This window comes from Erithacus rubecula, assembly GCF_903797595.1.
Source record: "Erithacus rubecula genome assembly, chromosome: 3".
NCBI lineage: Eukaryota > Metazoa > Chordata > Aves > Passeriformes > Muscicapidae > Erithacus > Erithacus rubecula.
The window spans coordinates 88,854,701-88,874,924 of record NC_136689.1 but is presented as its reverse complement, the minus strand read 5'-3'; the positions used below and the strand labels follow the sequence as shown (position 1 = coordinate 88,874,924).

Sequence of the window (20,224 nt, the reverse complement as noted above, 5' to 3'; positions counted from 1 at the left end):
AAAGGACACAGATGAGAAACTGGTTAGAGTCAAAAAGCTGTAACACTAGAGATAAAATGGATGTTCTGAGTATGTTGGTGCTTGAAATAATTCTGACTATAAGAAAATGGATGAAGACTGAACACATTTTTTTCCAGAAATGGGGTTATAAGAGAAATTGATGGCATGTGGTCTTGAATATGAAGATGTGGATGAATTGAAGTTCAAATCAGCGTTTTGAATAAGCACACATTTTCAAGTAGGAGTTTGGGAGAAAGAAGACTGATATTTCAAAGACGCCTGCTTTGAAACTGCATTCAGGAAAATTTTAGTAAGTGGGTGAAGCAGCTAAAGTCACTGGTGTTACAGACTGCCAGCAAGTCTCATGAATGATCAGACTGGGGAGTTTCCTTAATAGCTCCTTCACATTCCCTGCAGGAAGGAGCAAAGGAGGAGTAAGGAGAGCACTAACCCGCTGCATCTATGGTGAGTGATGGAACTTACTGTTCCATTTACAGTTCTATTTTAAAAATAGATGCTGGGCAAGTAAGCAATTAAAATTCAAGAAGGAAAACAGAAGTATCTGGCGGTTGTTCAGTGAGCCTAACTTGTATAAAAATGATCTGCACATAGCTGGTATAAGTATAAACAGTCAGCAGCATGAGATTATGAAAAACAATTCTTCCCTGGCAAGTGTAATTACTTTTAGCAAAATGTAAAATCCACGTAGTGAAGAGAATACAGCACAAATATTCTCTCTGTAAGCTTGGTCATTCAGCTGTATGTGTAGTAACCTTCCATAAAGCATCTGAACCATCGTCTTTAGACATGTCAATGCAGACAGGTGCAAAACAGTCCAAATTCCAAGCTGGACATATGCTAGCTTGGGGCCCCAGTCAAACAAGCTCAGGAAGAGATTTGTTAGAGTGACCTGAATACCATGTGGTGACACCATTTCTAAATCAGAGCTGGTTCATGTCTGGTCAATGATCTCTGATGCGTCTTCACACACCAAGACACCTCCTAGCTCCCTGGCTTCTCCTCTGTGGCACTGAGTCCACCAGGAGGAGCGATGAACAATAGCAGTCCCATGACTGTCTCACCATTATCCAGCACTTTCTGAGTTCCACTCCCACCCCCCGATTGTCTTCTGGGTAAATCACTCCCTGTCAATGGCCTGGCAGCAGAAGCACCATTGTTTCATCTAGTGGAGAGCTATTCAGTGTTGATGGCCTTTGATTTCTCTTTCCAAACATAGGCCATGACTCTGCCAGATAGGATTTTGCTGGTACGTTTATGCTGGCAAATCCTCCTAACATAAGCACAGTCTGTAGTCCCCGAAGATTTATTGTGGCCCAAGTAGTCCAGCTTACATTCAATCCTGTGAAAATAATAAGTGCAGACAATATCAAAGCCACTCAGAAAAGTCCAATATAAAATATATGCACTAATTTACAGCGAAGATTGCAGTCGTAAATAGCATTTGGAGGAAAAGTAAATAACGACGTTCATAGTTTGGCACAGACGTGTTGCCAGTGTGTCACATCCTGATGGATTGGGGATATGTCTGTGTCAAACTATGAATTCCGTTTTTGCTTTCTGAATGCCACTTACAATTGCAACTGTCCGTGTGGATTATTGCATCTATTTTTACAGCCAAGGCTCTGTCTGGGAAGATATAACAGAGCAATCAACAACACTGACTGGTTCTATTTTGCTGGAACAATAGTGTTCCTGTGAGCTGGGCTCTTCCATCTTTATGCACAGGACAGGAGGGTTCGGGTCTGGACTTCCCCTCATCTTGAACAACACGGTAACAGAGAGATAGAAATTTATTATGTGGGTCCATTTGTCAAAATACAGTTTCCCTGCTAAAACCAAGACATGAGCAGTCAAGCCAAAGACTTGACAGTGATGATGAGGTCAGGTGGTAGGGCACTCCAGAGAGACAGCTCGGAAGAGCTGGGAAAGCTAGGAAGCCATAAGAGTGCAACCATGGAGACCGACCACGGAGCTGGGACCACCCTCCTCACCCACTGTCCAGGGTGAGGGAGAAGCTCAAGTACTCTCTGGTACTCCTGTTCCTCTCCTTCCCCAGTAAATTAGTGCTCAGGCACTGCATTTTATTCAGTCTATACACAAGCAACCTGAGAGTAGAGCTTCATATGGATGAAACATCTATTAGATCCTTCAGACTAGTTGAAAGGAAGACAGAGTTTTACGATGAGGGTTGTGAAACACTGGAACGTGTCTTTAAGAGAGGTGGTAGATACCCCATCCATGGAAATGTTCAAGGTCTTCTCGGATGAGCAACCTGATCCAGCTGAAGATGCTCCTGTCCATTGCAGGTAGGTTGGACTAGGTGATGTTTAAATACCTCTTCCAGTCCAAATTATTCTATGGTTAGCAAAAGCAGAATTCTTTGTTTTCCTATATTACACATATAGGAAAGAATATACATTTTTTCCCCTTATATTCCTGCCACCTATGCCTTGATAACTGACGTTTCCTGGAGATAAAGATCACAGACAGCTGAGACACTGTGTTGGGGATGAAGGCAGTGGGAGCACGGCATTGCTGTCTGATGGGTGGTACCTGCCACTGCATCTTCATCTGCGGGGACACCCTGTCAGTCCTGGTCTGAGGAGCAGCACATAGTTTGTCCCCACAGCAACCAGTCCCAGAAGTCTGCTGGGAATTCAAAGTTTGTATCTTCTCGCTGAGGACTGACACCTCACTAAGGAGAGGGCTGTTTTTCACTTTGTTACCTTGAATTTTCTGCATCAGCCTGCTCTGGTTTCGTCTGTCCTGTCCTCAAGACTCCCATACATAAGTGCCACTTCAGGTACCTGCAGAACACCGCTCGCGCAGGGCCTCGCCGCTTTACCGGGATTCCCCTGCCGCTTCCAGTACAAACCAGAAATCCGTCGGCAAAACGTTCTAGGGAAACAAAACAAAACAAACGCTGCTAGTTATAGAAATTAACCTAGCTGCTACTTGGCTTCCAGGAGAAGCCGGTGACTGCGGTGCTGTACTGAAGGCACCGGGGATGCCGAGGGAGCTGCGCTGATGCCGCGGGGACCGCGCAAGGCGACAAGCGGCAGCCGAGGGGCAGAGGCACCGGTGCAGGGGGGACTGAGGCTGTTTCGGGCATCCGCGAGGCGGGGAAGGACCCACGCGGCACTTTCCCCTTTAAACTTTTCGGGACAGCCGGGCTGGGCAGGTGCAGCGCACGGCGGGCAGCGGCTCCCCGCGGCTCCCCCGTGGTCCCGCGGCGGAGCGGCGGCAGCGGCGGCGGGCCGGTTGCCGAACCGGCGATCGCGGCGGCGGATCCCGGCCCCGCTCCGCTGCCCGCGCCGCCGCAGCAGCAGCGCCCTCTGGCGCCGGCGGGGCGCGGCGGGCGCGGATCGCGTGCGAGCGGGCAGCGCGGCTCGCCCCGTCCCTCGGCCGCCCGCCCGCCACCTGGATCACGAGGGACGCGGCCCCGAGCATCCTCCCACCCCCGCGCCCTCCGGCCCGCTCCGCCGCTCGCTCCCGCACCTCCGCCCCGCGCCGCGGCCGCGGGCTGCCGCTCGCCCGGAGAAACTTTGCACCCCCGGGTCGTGGCTGGACCGTGGGGTAAGTCGCTGCATCCCGGCAGCTCGCGGCGGGCAGGGGAGGCTTCAGCCTCGGCTGTGTGGGGGAACCGGGGGACTGTGGCTGCGGCCGCCTCGCCCCTCGCTGTCCCCGGGGTGCCGGTGGTCCCTCCGCCCGTGTCGGCGGCGCCGGCGCCGCAGCCGCGCAGGACGCGCCGCGCTTCTTCCCGCCGGGCGCCGGTGCCGGTCCGCAGCTCCCAGGCGAGAGCCCCGGGGGTGCCGGTGCCGCCCGACCCTCCCATGGGTGATGCCCGAGCGGGGCTTCTCTGTCCCGAAAAAAAAAACCGGGGCGGCGGAGGTCCCCGCCGCGGCACCTTGGCCACATCCTTTGCACTGACGCTCCGAGAAACCTTTCGAGGCGAAAACAAGTGAACTAAAGTTTCACATTGCCTCTTTCGAGCCCCAGGTGCACTTGTTTGGAACTGGACAGAGTGGGTTTGCCTTAGGGTCAGCTAGTACTTGACTTGGAAATAATTTTGAGGGTTTTATAACTTTTGTGCTTCGGATTCTTGTTGTGTTTCAGTTTGACATACCAAAGGGAGAAAAAGCAGCGGGGGAAAGGCTCTGGTGCTTTTTCTGACTTTGTGTTACTTTGTTTAGTAAGCAAGAATTTTGTACGTCTTTGGGTGAAGCTGTAGTTTTGCGTGTTTTTAAAGAATAATTTAAATAGCATAAAACCAAGTTATATCATGTAAAAAAACTTTTTCCTGAAGACAGACAAAAACAATGTTTGTGCGTCATATAGTGAGTTTCTAGGAGATGGTCTATTTAAGCAGGAAAAAAAAGGAAAGAGGGAAAAGCCCTTCAGAAAAAAAGCAAGAATATGCTTAACGTTTGGTAGTTGGAGGTTTCAAAAGGACAACCAGGACTGGATTTAAATAAAACTGAATGTTCTGGTTGGGTTCAGAAGTAGTCTGTGGAGAAGAATGTTGATGCACATATGTTTGTACTAGATAAAATAAAACAGTTCTCTATGAACACGTAGAGAATGTTACGATTCAAGGCTAAGACTAAAAAAATTTATTTAAGTGAGACTTAATGACTGACAAGATCAAATTCACTGGCAGGACACTTGGTTAATTTGCAACCAAGAGCAAGAATTTGTTTCAGTGTAAAAAACCCCACCTTATACTGTAGATATTAAGATCCAGAAAGAGTTTCCAGTTAAGGTTTCGATTGTGCCTTTCACACTGTTGCTCCTGCCAGCATCCTCTGCCAGAGCACAGGCTGAGGCAGTCCTCACTCCACCGCGTCTCCGTGTCCCTGTATGTTTGTGACAAACTGTTTTTTCGCCATAGTTGACCATAAAAATGTGTTTGGGAGTTCTTCAGCGATGAGGAGAAGATTAGGATTTTAGGGGTTGTGTTGGGCTGGTGTGTAAACACCTCCAGTCCCCAGCTCTGGAAGCACAAGGCTACACAGTCTGTGGGGTTAAGGTGTACAGAGAAGAGCTGTTTTGGGAAGAGTGGTGGGGAACAAACACTCGTACGCGAAAAAGTCGGGTTGTTGTGGTTTCAGGATTTTCACTTCAATTGAGCCACGGGAGGGAGAGGTATGTTATTACCTCAGCCTCCCATCGATTCAGATTTCTTCTCAGGAATTGTAAGGAGGAAATGCATTTCTAGGCCCTGTTTGCAATGCGAGTGCTTACAAAAACCAGCCAGCCAGTCTAATATTGATTCATCAGTTTCAGCGCATAAACAGATTCAAACTCCAGCGAGGAGAATATAGTACTCAGAAATGATTTTTCTGTTAGATTTTCCTTTCTGTAGGTATATAAAAAATATAGTAAAGATGCTTTCAGTATCAGGAACTGCCCATGTATAGTTTAACAAGACTAGAGAACTCAATGCAGCTTTTACTGTCGTGCCTTTAAGGGGTTTGATCCAATCTCAGACCCCACTGAACGTGGGGGCTCTGCTATTGAATTATCAAAGTCTGGTGCCAAATCTTTCCTTAATATTCCTGGTAATTACTGCTGACTCATGCTGACATGTGAATTCAATTAGCCCCAACTGGAATGTAAAGGATGTGGGAGTGTCTCTTTGTGCCCAGAGACAGCTAGGACAAAGCAGATTTTGGAGGAAAATTCAAGGATTTGCTAAGTTTGGGTAAGAAGTGTCAGCCACGGCTTTTTTTTTATAGTAATGTTCAAATAACCATTAAAGTTGAAGCTCAGGAAGGGGATATTGGATAACATGGACTTGTCTTCACTATGGAATAACTGTAGTCCTAACTCAGACATTGATTCTAATTTGAGTCATGTCCACACACACAAACCCATTGCTGAAGGGTGTTGATGTTTTCAATTTGAGTTGGCTTATCCATGAGGAATAAGCTATAGCTCAGATAACCACAATTCATCAGCTGTTAACCCAATCTGCCTGAGTGGCAGATTTTGCTCTATGCTTTCTGCTCCCACTTGAAGGGGTTACCTGGAGAACAGGAAGCTCCCTGGTATTGGCAGAACACAGAATGATTTGGTAGGCAATGGGATATTTGCCAGTGTGAAGGTTCCCACACAATTGCTGCCTAGCTGCCATGTTTGTGACAGGCCACTGGTGGTGGACACTGTCACCACATGGGCATGGAGAAGTGGGACAGGAGAACTCTGCAGCAGCCCAACACTTTCTGGTGCTCAGAACTGAGCACTGCTGCAACAAGGTGTGAGAAACAAACAAATGTCTTTGCCCCAGAAATTAATTTCCTGTCAGCTACCAGCTGGTGCAAAAGGTCACTTATGTATCAGAGGTACATGCTCATATCCATATCCATATCCATATATTTATACATACATAAAGCCATACTTGACTAGCAGAAACGGGAGCTACTGCTTTTGAGAGGAGCATTTTCATTGTTGACCCTCCATGCAAATTGCCATAGGAAACTGCAGGTCACAATTTCTACAAATATTTTGACATCAAAGCAAAGAAGGTGGACAAGATGGTAAATATGCAGCCTAGTGTGTACCAATTAGGCATTTGTTTTTCAAGAGCAAAGTGACTCTTCAGGGTCTGCATGAAGAATGAAAATTTCAACGTGCTTTGCAAAGAATTTGACTGAGAGTCAGGAAGCAGATGAACATCCTGAGATGGAAATGCTTTAGGATTATGTCTCTGACTGTCCAGAACTCCCACAGACCTCTTCACAGTCATGTTGGATTTAATTCTACTTATCTTCAGAGTCTTGAACTTTGAGATTTCAGTAGCAAGTCCTGTCTGTGTGGTACTGCTGTCAGCATATCAAATACGTCATAGGTAATGCAAGACTCAAGTAGACGGACTTACAGGGTTGCACAAGTGAGGTGGAAAAAATTATGCCAGCATAATGTTAACTAAATGCACCCCAAATAGCTACAAAACCCTAAGGCTTCGTGTGCCAGTGTGTGATACAACAATTTCAACATACACTAGGTAGAAGCTGTTCACTCAAGTGCAACCCTCAGGTTCACAGTGTTGCAGCTATAATCACAAGAGACCCAGTGTATCCCTTTAACCTCTTTGAAACCTTACTCTAAATCTTATCCTTTCCCTCTGAGTGGTTCCTTCTGGTGTGCAGGATGGTTGTGTAAAATTTGCAAGGTGGCAGTGCTTAGCTGTCTATGTCAGTGGAAGGTCTCCAGTATGAGCATTTGTGAACAAAGCATTTAGTCTGTGCCCAGGTACTTGTCACATGAGGGCTGGACCATATTGTCTAGGCTTTTGAATTAAGGCTGCATTTGCAGGCAACACAAATAATTTGCATGATGCAATCCATATGAAGCTAGGGCTGCAAAACATGGTTTTTGCAATGATGTTTGTTCTGTGTCTGCAGTGGTGCCTGGTGCACCAGGGCTGTTGCTCTGTATTCAACAGCAATATCTGTGCATGCACTAAATAAGTTAGATATTTATTCCTCATTCTTTAACTATATTAGTATTGATGCTGAATGGTCATTTCAGTATATTTAGCTTGCTGAAAACATGTGCTCACATAAAATCAAGTTTTATAATTTCTCAGAACTGTAGAAACCCACTATTAGAGGGTTTCTCTCACTTTTGTAACATTTCAGCTGAAACAGAGTGAAGTTGATGTGTGGCAGTTTTGGGGTCACTGTCTCTCTTTCCTGGCTGCTCTTTGCTACATCTGGTAGCGTACAGATCCCTGGGAGTCATTATGCTAAATAATCTCTTGAACCTTTTTCTTCACTGAAACTTCAAATATTATGTTCTCACCTTACACTCAGGGCAGCATTGTTTGGAAATCAGCTGTTCTTGGCCTCGTTGTGTCTCACAGGGATTTGCTTCTCCAAAATGTGTTTTTCTGATATCTGAGAACTCATAGTGCACTTGTCAGATTGAGTCTCCCTCTCCTTGTCCTAAAATGAGGAATCATTCCTCAAACATTGTGCTTTCTTCTTATTTCAGGCCATTTATAGAGAAGCAAAATTTTATGAAGCTGTTTTGTGGCCAAGGAGTACAGGCATTAGAAATTTTGGAGGGTATACTGATAGTATACCTATCATATATATTTATATAGTAGATATCTGTCAAACTGTTCCCTATTTCATGAATGTCTCAAATGAGGGGCTAGAGCATGTGGGCATTCAGCCTGCAGAGGTCACCAAACAGGTTTCAGGCACTCTGGAAGACAAAAGTTAAATTCAGAGTGATTTTTGACAGCCACAAACTCCAGAGAACCAACCAGGATATGAGTCTGTGAGGTTTAGTGCAAAGGTTTATCTTAAATCAGTAATAAATCATGTACTCAAATATAGCATAGAGAATGGCTAAGGAGAAAAGGATGTGGAAATGTGGTGGTTCACAAACTAAACATGAGTCAGTAGCATTGCAGTGTTGTAAAAATGGTGTGTTAGAACTGAAACAGTTTTCCTGAGTTACATCAACATTTTTGTCCTGCTCAGGTAGGTCCTCAGCTAGAGAATTGCACTTATTTGGGAGCAGGGTACTTGAGAAAAAAATTGCAGATAGAATTAAGAGTCCAGAGGATTATCAGGTATGTAAAAACATCGCTTATAAGTGAAGATTAGAATAATTATTTAGTCTAGAGACAAGAAAAATAAAATAAAGAAAAAATGAAGAAAAATAAAGAAAAATAAAGAGAAATAGCTTTAAAATAATCAGAAATATGGTATTAACTGCAAAGTTAATTGAATTTAAACTGTAATTTAGTTTAATGTCAGTTAGGGCAAGAAATTATGATAGAATACTGTGTGTTGTAGTAAGAAAAATGTTTAACATGCTTAGGGAAAAAAAAAAAAAGTGATTTTAGTGATAGTTAAGTGCCAGAATAAAGTCTCTGGAGAACTCATAGAAACTGAACTTCTTCAGTATAAGCATCATTGGGGAGTGGTTTAACAGCTGTGTTGTTACAGCTATGATGGCCTGAGCATGTAAAAGACTAGAAAGATGTGGCACTTTTTTATTAAATCAATTGATTTAACTAGAAAAAACAGACAAGTCTTTCATGCTCACAAGCCATTTCTCAGATATGCAACCTCTGAATGGTTTTGGTACAGCTGCTTCTGTATGAAGCAGGGAATGATGTTCTGTACAGTCTCTTGAGGGTCTTTTCAGTCCCATTTGCAATGATTAACAAAATCTTTCTGTCTTGGGTTAGATGGGTGTTAAGGGACTGGGGAGGAAAGGCAGCTATAAAAGCAGATGAAAGAGCTCTCTCCTACCCTGTAATTGGGGAGATTCCCTGTGATTTTCACTCCATGAAAAATGCCTGTTTATTACTTTTCAGGAGTGGATGAGAATCAGTAAATCTTACACTAGCTTCTCTGTAAGTGTCAGGTGGTTTTGGATGGTAGCAAATGCTTTATGACTAGTGATACTGTGATAGGATGTGATGTGATAAAGTGTTTGCTTTTTTACCTTAGAGAAAAATAAAATCCTGGGAGTTTTGAAGGCCCATTTATTGCCCTAATTATATAAAGTTATATATATATAAAGTTATATATATATAAAGTTATATATATATATATATATATATAAAGGAATACTTGTAGTCATTACTTGTATATGAAAATTAATATTTTAAAATCTAAAAAAACATGGTCAAAATTTAAATGAGCACATAGAAAACAACACTGCTAGGATTATTAATGAATTAATTTTTATATATTGGCTACTTTAGAGTAGTAAGAAATATAAATAATACTAGAAGAGAGTAGTACTGCAAGTAACTTGAAAATGTATTTAAACTTTTTTTTGTCACTGGACACATGTTTCTAAAACAGTAAGAGTATTTACAACAAAAAGTTGCAGTAGTTGTCACATAAAAAAAAAAAGGCAGGTATATCCACAGATCTCAAATACATAATGGGAATATTTTTGTTACGAAGGAGAAATTTGTGCTTCTGGAAAGGAAAACACAGAATCATAGGCGACAGAGAGGTTTGAGTTGGAAGGGATGTTAAAGATTCTAATTCTTACTCCATTGCCAAGGGCAGGGACACCTTCAACTAGGTCAGGTTGCTGATCACCTCCAGGAATGGGGCATCTACACCTTCTCCAGGTGACCTGTGCCAGTGTCTCAGCACCCTCACTGTAAAGAATTTCTTCTCAACAATTCATCCAAACCTGCCTTCACTTTGAAATCATTACCCCTTGTCTTATCCCTACACACCCTTGTGAAAATTGCCTCTCCAGGTTTCTTGTAGCTCTCTCCAGGTCCTGGAAGGCTCTGGTAAGGTCTCTCTGGAGCCAAGGGCTTCTCCCCAGGGCTGCCCTCAATCCATGCCCTGCCCAGCCCGTGCTTGGGGCTGCCTGAGCCTCATGCAGGACCTTGCACTTGGTTTCCTTGAGCTTTATGAAGTTTGCATGGTACTTACACATTGGTAATTAAGGACCTGCACTGTATTTTATTGCTTATCCAAACCAAGGTGATGGAGGAGTGCCTTGTCAGCACAGCAGACAACACTAGACAGCCTTACAACCAGTATAACTTGTTTAGCTGTATTCATAGTAAAAATTAGCTACATCAGGTTTTACTTTTACTTTTGTTTTCAGATTCATTATCTGAAAAAACAGGAACTTTTGAGTTTCCATTCTGATTTTCACATACTTCGTTAAACTGAAAACTTGCAAGAATTGAGCAAAAGCTTGACAATTCACACAGAAGCCTGGCTCTTGGTGTGTGTTTCCAATCTGTGACCTGTTTCTTTCAAATTAAGTGTTTTTTTAAAACACTAGAACAAACATTTAAAAACACTGAACTGCAATGGTGGTAATGATGGTGATGATACTACTACTACTACTACTACTATTACTACTACTACTACTACTACTACTAATAATAACAGTATCAATTTAGGCATCAAGCTAACATAATTTTCAGAGTTCCAGGAGAAAATACTTCATGTTTCATTTCAATTTTTCCTGTGCATTCCCATTTTCAATCTCATGCTTTGAGAAAAAGATCTTTTTATTTCCCCCTCTCTGAAAGTTTTTGTTTTGTTTTTGTTTGTCTGTTTGTTTGTTGTTTTGTTTTTTGGTTTTGGTGTTTTTTTTAAGATATCTAAGCTCTGCTGAACCTCTGTTATAGGGCTCTTGTAAGGTCATCCTCAGTTGCTCTTTTTCTTCCACTGAATAACTGAGTAGGAAGAACACAGAAGAGCAAAGCCTGGGGAAGAACAGGCATATTCTCAATAAGTTGATTTTACATCTAGGTGTATTACTGGTTTTCCTGCCTGCCTTCTTGGTCCTACATACATTTCATAACTTTAGAGCAGTCTCCATTTTGTTTGCCTTAGATCCAGATTTCTTTCCCTTCTTTTCTTAGGGAGAATGCTGTCCTGGTGTCACACAGGCTCCTCTGAGGACAGGCTGTGTCTCTGACAAAAGGTAGCCACTTTTGTCTCTTTCCACACTGTCTCTAGTGTTGCAGAAAAAACCCCTATATTATACCAATGAATTATATATGAGATATATATATATATATATATACTCAAAATATATATGCTGTCACATTTTACTCCTGTTCTGCATCGGACTACAACTAAAATATTTTAAGGAGCCTTTTGTAGGAAAAAAGAGAGAAATCAGGGCAATGAGAGTACAGTTACTGTGTAGGACAGACTTTTTTGCACAATACTTGGAATTAGATCTTGGACCACTTGCAGAAGACCATCACTATTTTACTGGCTACTGTGGAGTGTCTCCTTGAATTTGATAAGCAATTCTTTCCTGATGAAACTTCCATTTAAGTTCCATTTTGGCTTTACAGAAGAAAACTCCCAGAAATGATTGCTAGTGATTCTGTCCTATCTCATCTATTCAATCCTCTAACCTATCTGTAGCCTCCGTTTTGTTACTCAGGGTTTCCCATCACGCTGTTTGCATTTACTCCAAAACTGCACCCCTGTGATGGGTTGACCCTGGGTGGGTGCTAGGCACCCACCAAAAGTGCTCTGTCACTCCCTTCCTCAATTGGGCAGAGGAGAGAAAGCATAACAAAAGGCTCATGGGTGAGGGCAGCAAGAGATTACTCATTGATTATCGTCACAGGCAAAACACACTCAGCTTGGGAAATTAATTTATTATGAATCAAAATCAGAGCAGGATATTGAGAAGTAAAACAAATCTTAAAAACATTTTCTCCTCACCCCTCCCTTCTTTCCAGCTGTACCTCCTGCCTTCAGTGGTGCAGGGAAATTGTGGTCAGTTCATCACATGCTTCTCCCACTGCTCAGAGAGAGCAGTCCTTCCTCTGCTCCAAGGTGGGGTTCTTCCCACAGGAGACAGCTCTTCACAAATTCTCCAACCTGAATCTTTCCCACAGGCTACAGTTCTTCATAAACTGCTCCAGTGTGGGTGCCTTCCCACAGAATGCAGTCCTTCAGGAGCAGGTTGCTACAGCATGGATCCCCCATGGATCAAACTATGGGGGACAGTCACTGCACACACTCTCTCCATGGGTCTGCAGGTCCAACACAGGCTTCCCACAGGGTCACAGCCTTCTGTCAGGCATCCACTTGCTCTAGTGTGCCTTCCCCACAGGCTGCAGGTGGATCTCTGCATCCCTGTGGATCTCCATGTGGCTCAGCATGGGCTGCACCATAGGCTGCAGGAGAAGCTCAGCTCTGGCACCTGAAACACCTCCTCCCACCTCTTCCCTGACCTTGGTGTCTGCAGAGCTGCTCCTCTCACATATTCTTACTCCTCTCTTCTCTGAGTGCAATTTATTCTGCAAAACACCTTTTTTTTTCATCTTAAATATGTTATCACAGAGACACTGCTACCATCTCTGATTTGCTTTGCCTTGGCCTGTGCTGGGTCCACCTTGGAGCAGCCTGGCATTGGCTTTGTTGGACATGGGGGAAGCTTCCAGCATCTCCTCACAGAAGTCACTCCCATAGCCCCTCTGCTACCAAAACCTGGCCACACAAACTCACTACAACCACACTCCTAGTCTAGCCTTGTGGATGGATGCAGGTTGATAGATAGTCTTATCAAAGATCCTTGTTCTACTATTTCAAAGACACAGTTGACGTGTGATGAAATAGCAAACAGGGTATTAAAACATAGGTGGTTGGGAGAATAACACCAGGAATGGCAGTGAACTTACAAGAGGGTTTGGAGAACCAGTCTTTAAATTATATTTGCAATCTGTGGCAAGTTCCACGACTCCAAGTAGCATGTCTGATTTACTCCATCACAGAGGTGTGTGGGTGCTGGAGCATATATACCACCTGATGGTGCAACAGGGGGTGGGACATGAGAATAAAACAACCCAATAGGCAGTCAGTGCACAGCCACATGTGTCTCGTGAAAATAACATGACACAATTAATTCAAAGGGATATTGTTATCCTCTTTTATCTAAGGATGTTTATCCTTCACTTAAAATTGAAGACAAGCTAATGAACTGCATAATCTTGAATAACTAATTAGATCTAAAGCCTTATCCTGCCAGCACAGAGCTAAATCTGGGCAGAACCTGTCTAAGAAATTATATATACAGTTAACAAGCATGCTTGAGTTGTTCTCTGTATTGAGCTCTGTGTAGCCAGCATAAAGCTGCTCCCTAAACTTGAACCTAGCTATAGGTAGAAGACAGCTGAGCTGAGGTCTTGCTACACTACTCATTCATGGCAGAAATATTTAATTGATCTATTTTGCTGGCTTTAGTCAGATTTGCTATGAAAATGATGCTTACGCCTGCACACTGTCTGCTCCTCTTGTGACCTGTTAGTCAGGTTCCAGCAAACAGAACAGAGGGACAGAGATCCCAAAGATATTATGTTCCTGAGAGTTTAAAAATGAAACATGCTACACTAATGTCCCAACTGAGGGAAAGATTGCCATACAAGATTGGTTGTCTTGTTAGTCATCAAATAATCCATGTGGTTGAGACAATATCCTAAATGCCCCAGCTACAGAAAAACTTTTCATTGCTTCTCAGCCTTCCTATGGGAAGTCCAGCTGCTGTATCAACCTTATATTTTCCTCAGAAGGTCTGTGGTATAGACAGTGGAGGACAAAAGTGAAGCCTGGTAGAAAGAGATACCACTCTACTAACTACAAAGAATTGTAGTAGACACATGCCCAATATTAATCTTTTGGTAGTTTTTTGTATGTGCTACCATGTGTGTCCTTCCTCAAGCGACAGAGTGCATGTTAGAAGTTCCAAAAACAGCTGCATCTAAGCTTTTTTAAGAAGTTATTTATTTACATCCTCAAAGCTCAAAAGAAATGTCCTTGAACTTAATTTCAGGCTTTCTTATATAAACATATAAAGAAAGAAAGGCTGATGGGACAATTCAGTCCCCTGATGAACTTGTTTGTGAGGGAAAAATAATGATTGAAATTATTGTTCTGCTAAAGAAGAGTGCAGCTACATATCCATCCTGTAGCAAAGAGCTGCTCTCTTTTAAAGCCAAGCACTTGCAAATTAGGAAATCCAGGAGTAAACACAAATTCATAAAACATTCAGATTGAAAAAGACCTCTAAGGACATCAAGTCCATCTGTTAAATTCCTCACTTGTGTGGACAGGCACTAAACTCATACTAATCTCATACTAAAATAGAAGTTGTGTATTTTGTTTCTATTATTGTCTTTCACCTCATAGTCCCAGCTCTGTCCTATGCACTGTTCAAATTCTGTGAAAAAAAAAAAAAAAAATCTATTAATTTTGTCATAGACTGGTAGACTGGTCAGTGATAATTGTGACCTTAGTATTTAAGCACATCAAATCCACCACTGAATTAATCTTTATTATACTGCTGAGACATATGGGCTTAATAGAAGTGATAAATCTGAAATACTTATTCTCATTTACATGGTGCCAGGCACTCAGGAGATGATTTTGCAGAGGATGCAGCCTTTGGTGCATGCCCCAGAGCTCAGTGCTGGCTGCCTCCAGCTGCAATACCGAGGGCTCATGGCTTTTAGAGCAGACCAAGGCTCCCAGGAAGAGAGGGCTGGTGCCTCTGGTGTCCCAGGCTGCAGTGGCATGCCTGGCATCCTGCAGCCATAATCCCTACAGCCCCTACGGAGCCCCAGTTCCTTCCCACTGCTCTCCCAGTGGGACTGGAGTCTGGCTCCCAGTCCTCATAAGGCAGGCAGTGAAGGCAAAGGAGCCCACAACAGACCTGGAACAGAAATTGCAGTAGAGAGGTGCTGGCCACCTTATTTCTGGCAAATCCCCCACATGTTCAATGGTTTGAATTCCTAATGATAATACAAAAGCAGTGCTCCCAGATGGTCCTTGTCAGGGGTGTTTTGGAGCACAGCATCTCTCTGCAGGTCTTAGGGGTGCTGAGAGTCAGGACCACAAGCCTTCTGCTGCTGTTCCCTCCCTGCCTTGTCCCAGTCTGCTTCAGCCCTTGCCATGGCTGACTCCTTGTTCCCATGCTTTATATTTGGAGTCCTTTGTTGCACCAGGATCAGGAGGGACAGCGAGAGGGAAGGTCTAGTGCTGCTTTCACTGCTCAAAGGGGAGGCCTGTGAAGAGCATGGGGATGCATATGCACAGTGCAGATGCCTGTAGGAGGAATGAAGGGGATGGATGACGTGTGCTCAGCTCAGGCAGAAGCTGTAAAGAGCTGCCAGACTACAACAAGTCTCCCCAGAACACGCAAGCTGGTTTGTTTTTTTTTTCCCAGAAGCTCCAAACATAGCCAAATTTGTACACATTTTCTTCAAAGGAAATTAAAGAGAGATTTTTTTATATGTTTTTGTCAGACAACATATGATCCCTGGTATTTGTAGAACACCGTCTCTAAATCAAGCATTAAATATATTTTTTTTACTCTTCTAAAAACTCCTTGTGTTTGAGATTTAGCCCTCTGCTCTAATTGACGCAGAAAAGGAAATTTTAGGGCCAGAAAGAGCCCTGTGATCTTGCTTCAGTCTCATGTATAACTGGACCATCAGATATCCTCAACAAATTCTTACCACACGGGTCCATTAGTTTTGCTAAAAAGGTTTTGATGAAAAAACGCTCAGTGATGGGAAACCCTCTACAGGCTTTGGTAAATTATTTTGATAGTCATTTAATTGTTATTTGGATTTAATTAGTTTCAAGTTCAGTAAATTGGATCTTGCTAGAAATGTTTGTTTCTTGTCACGAAATGTTTGTTTCCTACGTAATGTAGTTACTTATTGTACGGAAGTTCTCTGTTGCTGTTCTTCATGATAACCCAAACAGTTTGAGCTCCTGCACTCTGACTGTGGGGCTCAGTTTCACAACCCTTACTAGTTGTTTCTTTTTTTTTTTTTTTTTGGTGTGTGTTTTGTTTGTTTGTTTGTTTGTTTGTTTTTTAATGGGGTTGCTTCAGCTAGAAACTTAGTATTTACAAGTATTTATCCCAAACAGTTACCATATTTTCTCCTAAGACGTGACCATTCATTAGAAGCAGAAGACTTGGCACAAATGTGCTAATCACAATTAATTTAGTGAGAGCAGGCAGGTAGATTTCTCTCCTGTTGATGAGCCATCACGACTGGAAGTTGTGAGCCATCTCAACAGAGTTGACCCTGCCAAGGTGGAAACACCTAATCCTGAGAAAAGCCAAGCCACTCTCCAGCCCCCATCCCTTCTTGCTTTGCTGGTGAGACTGCACATGGCTGTGGCGTGGCAGGGATGAGCACACTCACAGCCTTCTCACTCCCAGACTGCCTCTCCAATAACTGTGCCACTTTGAAACTGTGGTCTGCACAGCCCTTTCTTGTAGTTCAGGCATTGAATGCATGGTATGTGATTACATTTGGGCAGGAAATGATTCATAAAATTTAGTGAAAGGAGAGATCATTGGATAATGTAATCTGAACTCCTATAGCTACCAAAGACTTTTTTTTTTTTTTTTTTTTTTTTAGTATGCCTGCATTCAACTCAACTGTTTCTATTTAATTTAAGTACAACTTCTGTTAGGGTTAAGTGCATATTACAAAAAGAAATCTAACAGTGGTTTCAAGACAACAGGATCCATTAAATTCTTTGTACCTTGTTCCAGTGTTTAAATGCTCATGATGTTACAGATTAATGTCTTATTTCTTATTTGGATGTATCTGGCTTCAGCTTTACTTTCTAAGTGCTTACTGTGTTTCAGATGAAAATAATTCAGTATTCATATCTTCCCCTGGAAGTACTTTACTCAAGTCACCTAAATATTTTTTCTATGTAAAGAAATTTCTTCAGCCTGCAAGTATTTATTTTAGCTTCTTTCCTCACTCTTACTGGTTTCTAACATTACTTGAAAAACACTTATATGCAAACTGTACACACTGTTCCAGCATCAGTCTTATCATATCTTTAAACAGATGTAAAACCACTTCACTTAGATTAGCATCTGCATTATCTGCCTTTGCAGCAGCTCCTCCCTGGCAGCTTAAACTATGGATTGTATTCATTTTTCACTTTGATCCCTAATTCCTTTCAAGAATCACTCACATTTCAGGATGCAATCCTTATTCATTACCAATGACGTGCATTCCCTGTTCTGAGATGCAAATGTTTGCATTTGGCTGTATTAAAATACACTGTGAATAAAGAGAAACAGCCTACTGGGCACTCCAGATTGCTCTGTTTCACTGTATCTTCAGCATTATTTATCAATCTTCTACATTTTTATAGCTTTGTAAATATTATTGCCAAAGAGTTTGTATAGAATCTTGACATCTGTAAGGTCCTTATAAAACTTTTTCTATTTAGCAGTGATTTCTCTACGACTACTTTTCTTTTTAATCTATCACTTGCCAGATTATTTACTTGTGGAAACTGTGCACTGTAATGCTTTGTTGGGGCTTTTTAAAAGCAGAATCTTGTGCTGCTAACCTAAGTTACCAACTAATACAAGTGAACTTCTCCACCAGCTAGAGGTGATAACTTCTCAGTGGGCAAGTTTCCCTCCAAAGAGCATGATATGCCATAGAATTCTGCTAGGTGATGTAATCAATCTTTCTTATCAGCTTTTCTGGTATTTTGCTTGGGATGGATGTCATCCAGTGGATAGCTGGATCATTATGTGTCCCTTCTCTGAATATTCTCATATAACAGCTGTCTTTCAGTCCTTTGGTGTTCCCCAGTGTTCAGAGATTCATTGTGACTTAATGTCAGGAGTGATTACAGGCATCTGACAGAAGCAAATAATTATGTTTCACATCGACCCTTTTCTAGCAATTCTGATCCTTTCAGTCCCAGATTTCCTCCTCCTGAAGCTCCTCAAGCTTGCAAGTCCCCTTTCCTTCTGCTGGAGTGGTGGAAGATTACTTCTGTTGGTTTGTTTTCCTCCAGCCTCAATCACATAGAGAGGATGTGAGGGCTCTCAAGCATTACAGGGAGAAAGCAGAGAGCAGAACTGTTCTGAGCAGCTGAGTGCTGTCCACCCAAGACCCTCTTGTTTCTCATGCCCATGAGATGGGTGGACTGGCAGGGAAGGAGCCCCCAGCCTCCTTCAGTGGTGGAGATGGGCTGTTCTGTCCTGGGGGTGGAGAGAAGAGCTCACAGGTGATCAGAGGGAAACAGTCCAGGTAGGACTGTGAATACCTGCTCTTCTCCAGTTTTTAAAATAGATGTTTTCGTGATTTTTGGATCTGTGCAGCTCAACAGATTCAAGTGCTGTTTTCAGACATACTTTTAGGACTATCAGCCATGAACTTTCCTACTGTCTTTATTCCTGTCCATGCATTCTCAGACTTATTTTGACCATGCCACTACTGGCATTGGTGGTAGTAGCAGAAGCATCTCTTTGTCATATGTGCATCTAGGACATTGGTGTTCAGTTGCTGGGGCAGAGCTTCATACCATCTTGCTGGGGTAAGCCTTTGTTCTAACTCTGTAGAAAGTTCCTATAGAAAGCCTGAAGAGTGCATGGCTAATTCTTGTTTAATGGAAGTGCATGATTCTCCATCTTTTCAGAGACTAGAAATAAATCTGTTGAGTACTCCTACCTTTTATGCAGTTCTAACATAAAGCCATCTCCATCTAATTAGAACTGTACACAATTTTTAGAAATATTTTCTTCATAAATATTCTTCTCAATGGCACGCTATCTTTTGTCTTTAGCAGTGTGATTTGTGAATTTTTCTTTGGGCCTTTATCTTTCCTGACTAGCATTTTGCACTCCATAAATTTTAGCTCATATTGTTTGCTGTTTATTTCCTGGTTTTTAGTTTGAATACTGAGGTCTTTTTAGTTATTTCTATTTGCTGTCACATATTAATCAACCGATCCAGAATGGGTTTTAAAACAAAGTTGCCCTTTTAGGAAATTGAATGAACTTAACTTTCAGTTTTCAGTTGAATTATGCTGTTCAAGCCTTTCTCCTCCTTCTAGCTTTGCTCATGAAGGCAAGAGAAGGGAAGTCTAGCATGTGACACTGTTTTGAAACATGAACTATGAGTCATACATTCATATTATGGACAGGAAGGACTCATAACATGAAAGTATTACAATATTGTATTAGGTTTGCATGGCAAGGATTTGGTAGTGGGGGTCTACAGGGGTGTTTTCTGTGAGTAGCTGCTGGAAGCTTTTCTGTGTGCAATAGTCCCATGACACAACGGTTGCTGGCCAGGGCTGAGCCCATGGAGAGAGGACCCCACACTGGAGCAGAGTCCTGGCAGGACCTGTGACCCATGGAGAGATGATCCCCTACTGGAGCAGGTTTGCTGGCAGGACTTTGATCCCAAGGGGCATCCAAGCTGGAACAGCCTGTTCCTGAAGGGTTGGGCCCTGTGGAAGGGACCCTTGCTGGGGCAGTCTGTGAAGAACTGCAGCCCGTGGGAAGGACTCGTGTTGGAGATGCTCGTGGGAGAGTGTGAGGAGTCCTCCCCCCGAGGGGGAAGGAGTGGCAGAGACAGTGTGGGATGAGCTGACCACAGCCTCCACTCCCCATCCCCTTGTGCTGCTGCAGGAGAGGCAGAGAAAATGCACTGAAGTTGAGCCTCATAAGAAGGGAGGGGTTTGGGGAAGGTATTTTTGAGATTTGGGTTTATTTCTCATTACCCTGCTCTGATTTGATTCGTCATAAATTATACTAATGTCCCTGAATTCAGTCTGTTTTGTCCATGAGAGCAAGTGGTGAGTGATCTCTCCCTTCCCTTATCTCAACCCATGAGTCTTCTGTTACATCTTCTCTCCCTTGTCTTCCTGAGGAGAGT

At 42.9% G+C, this 20,224-nt stretch overlaps 1 protein-coding gene across 1 annotated transcript in view; it reads left to right on the top strand.

Moving 5' to 3' along the window:
- Positions 1-3,509: 3,509 nt before the first annotated feature.
- The window catches only part of AHRR (aryl hydrocarbon receptor repressor), an 81,998-nt gene continuing 65,283 nt past the window's right edge, over positions 3,510-20,224 (top strand). Inside the window, exon 1 of the mRNA XM_079301765.1 lies at positions 3,510-3,597. The gene's annotated coding sequence lies outside the window, so the exon portion shown is untranslated. The remainder of the gene's footprint in view (positions 3,598-20,224) is intronic.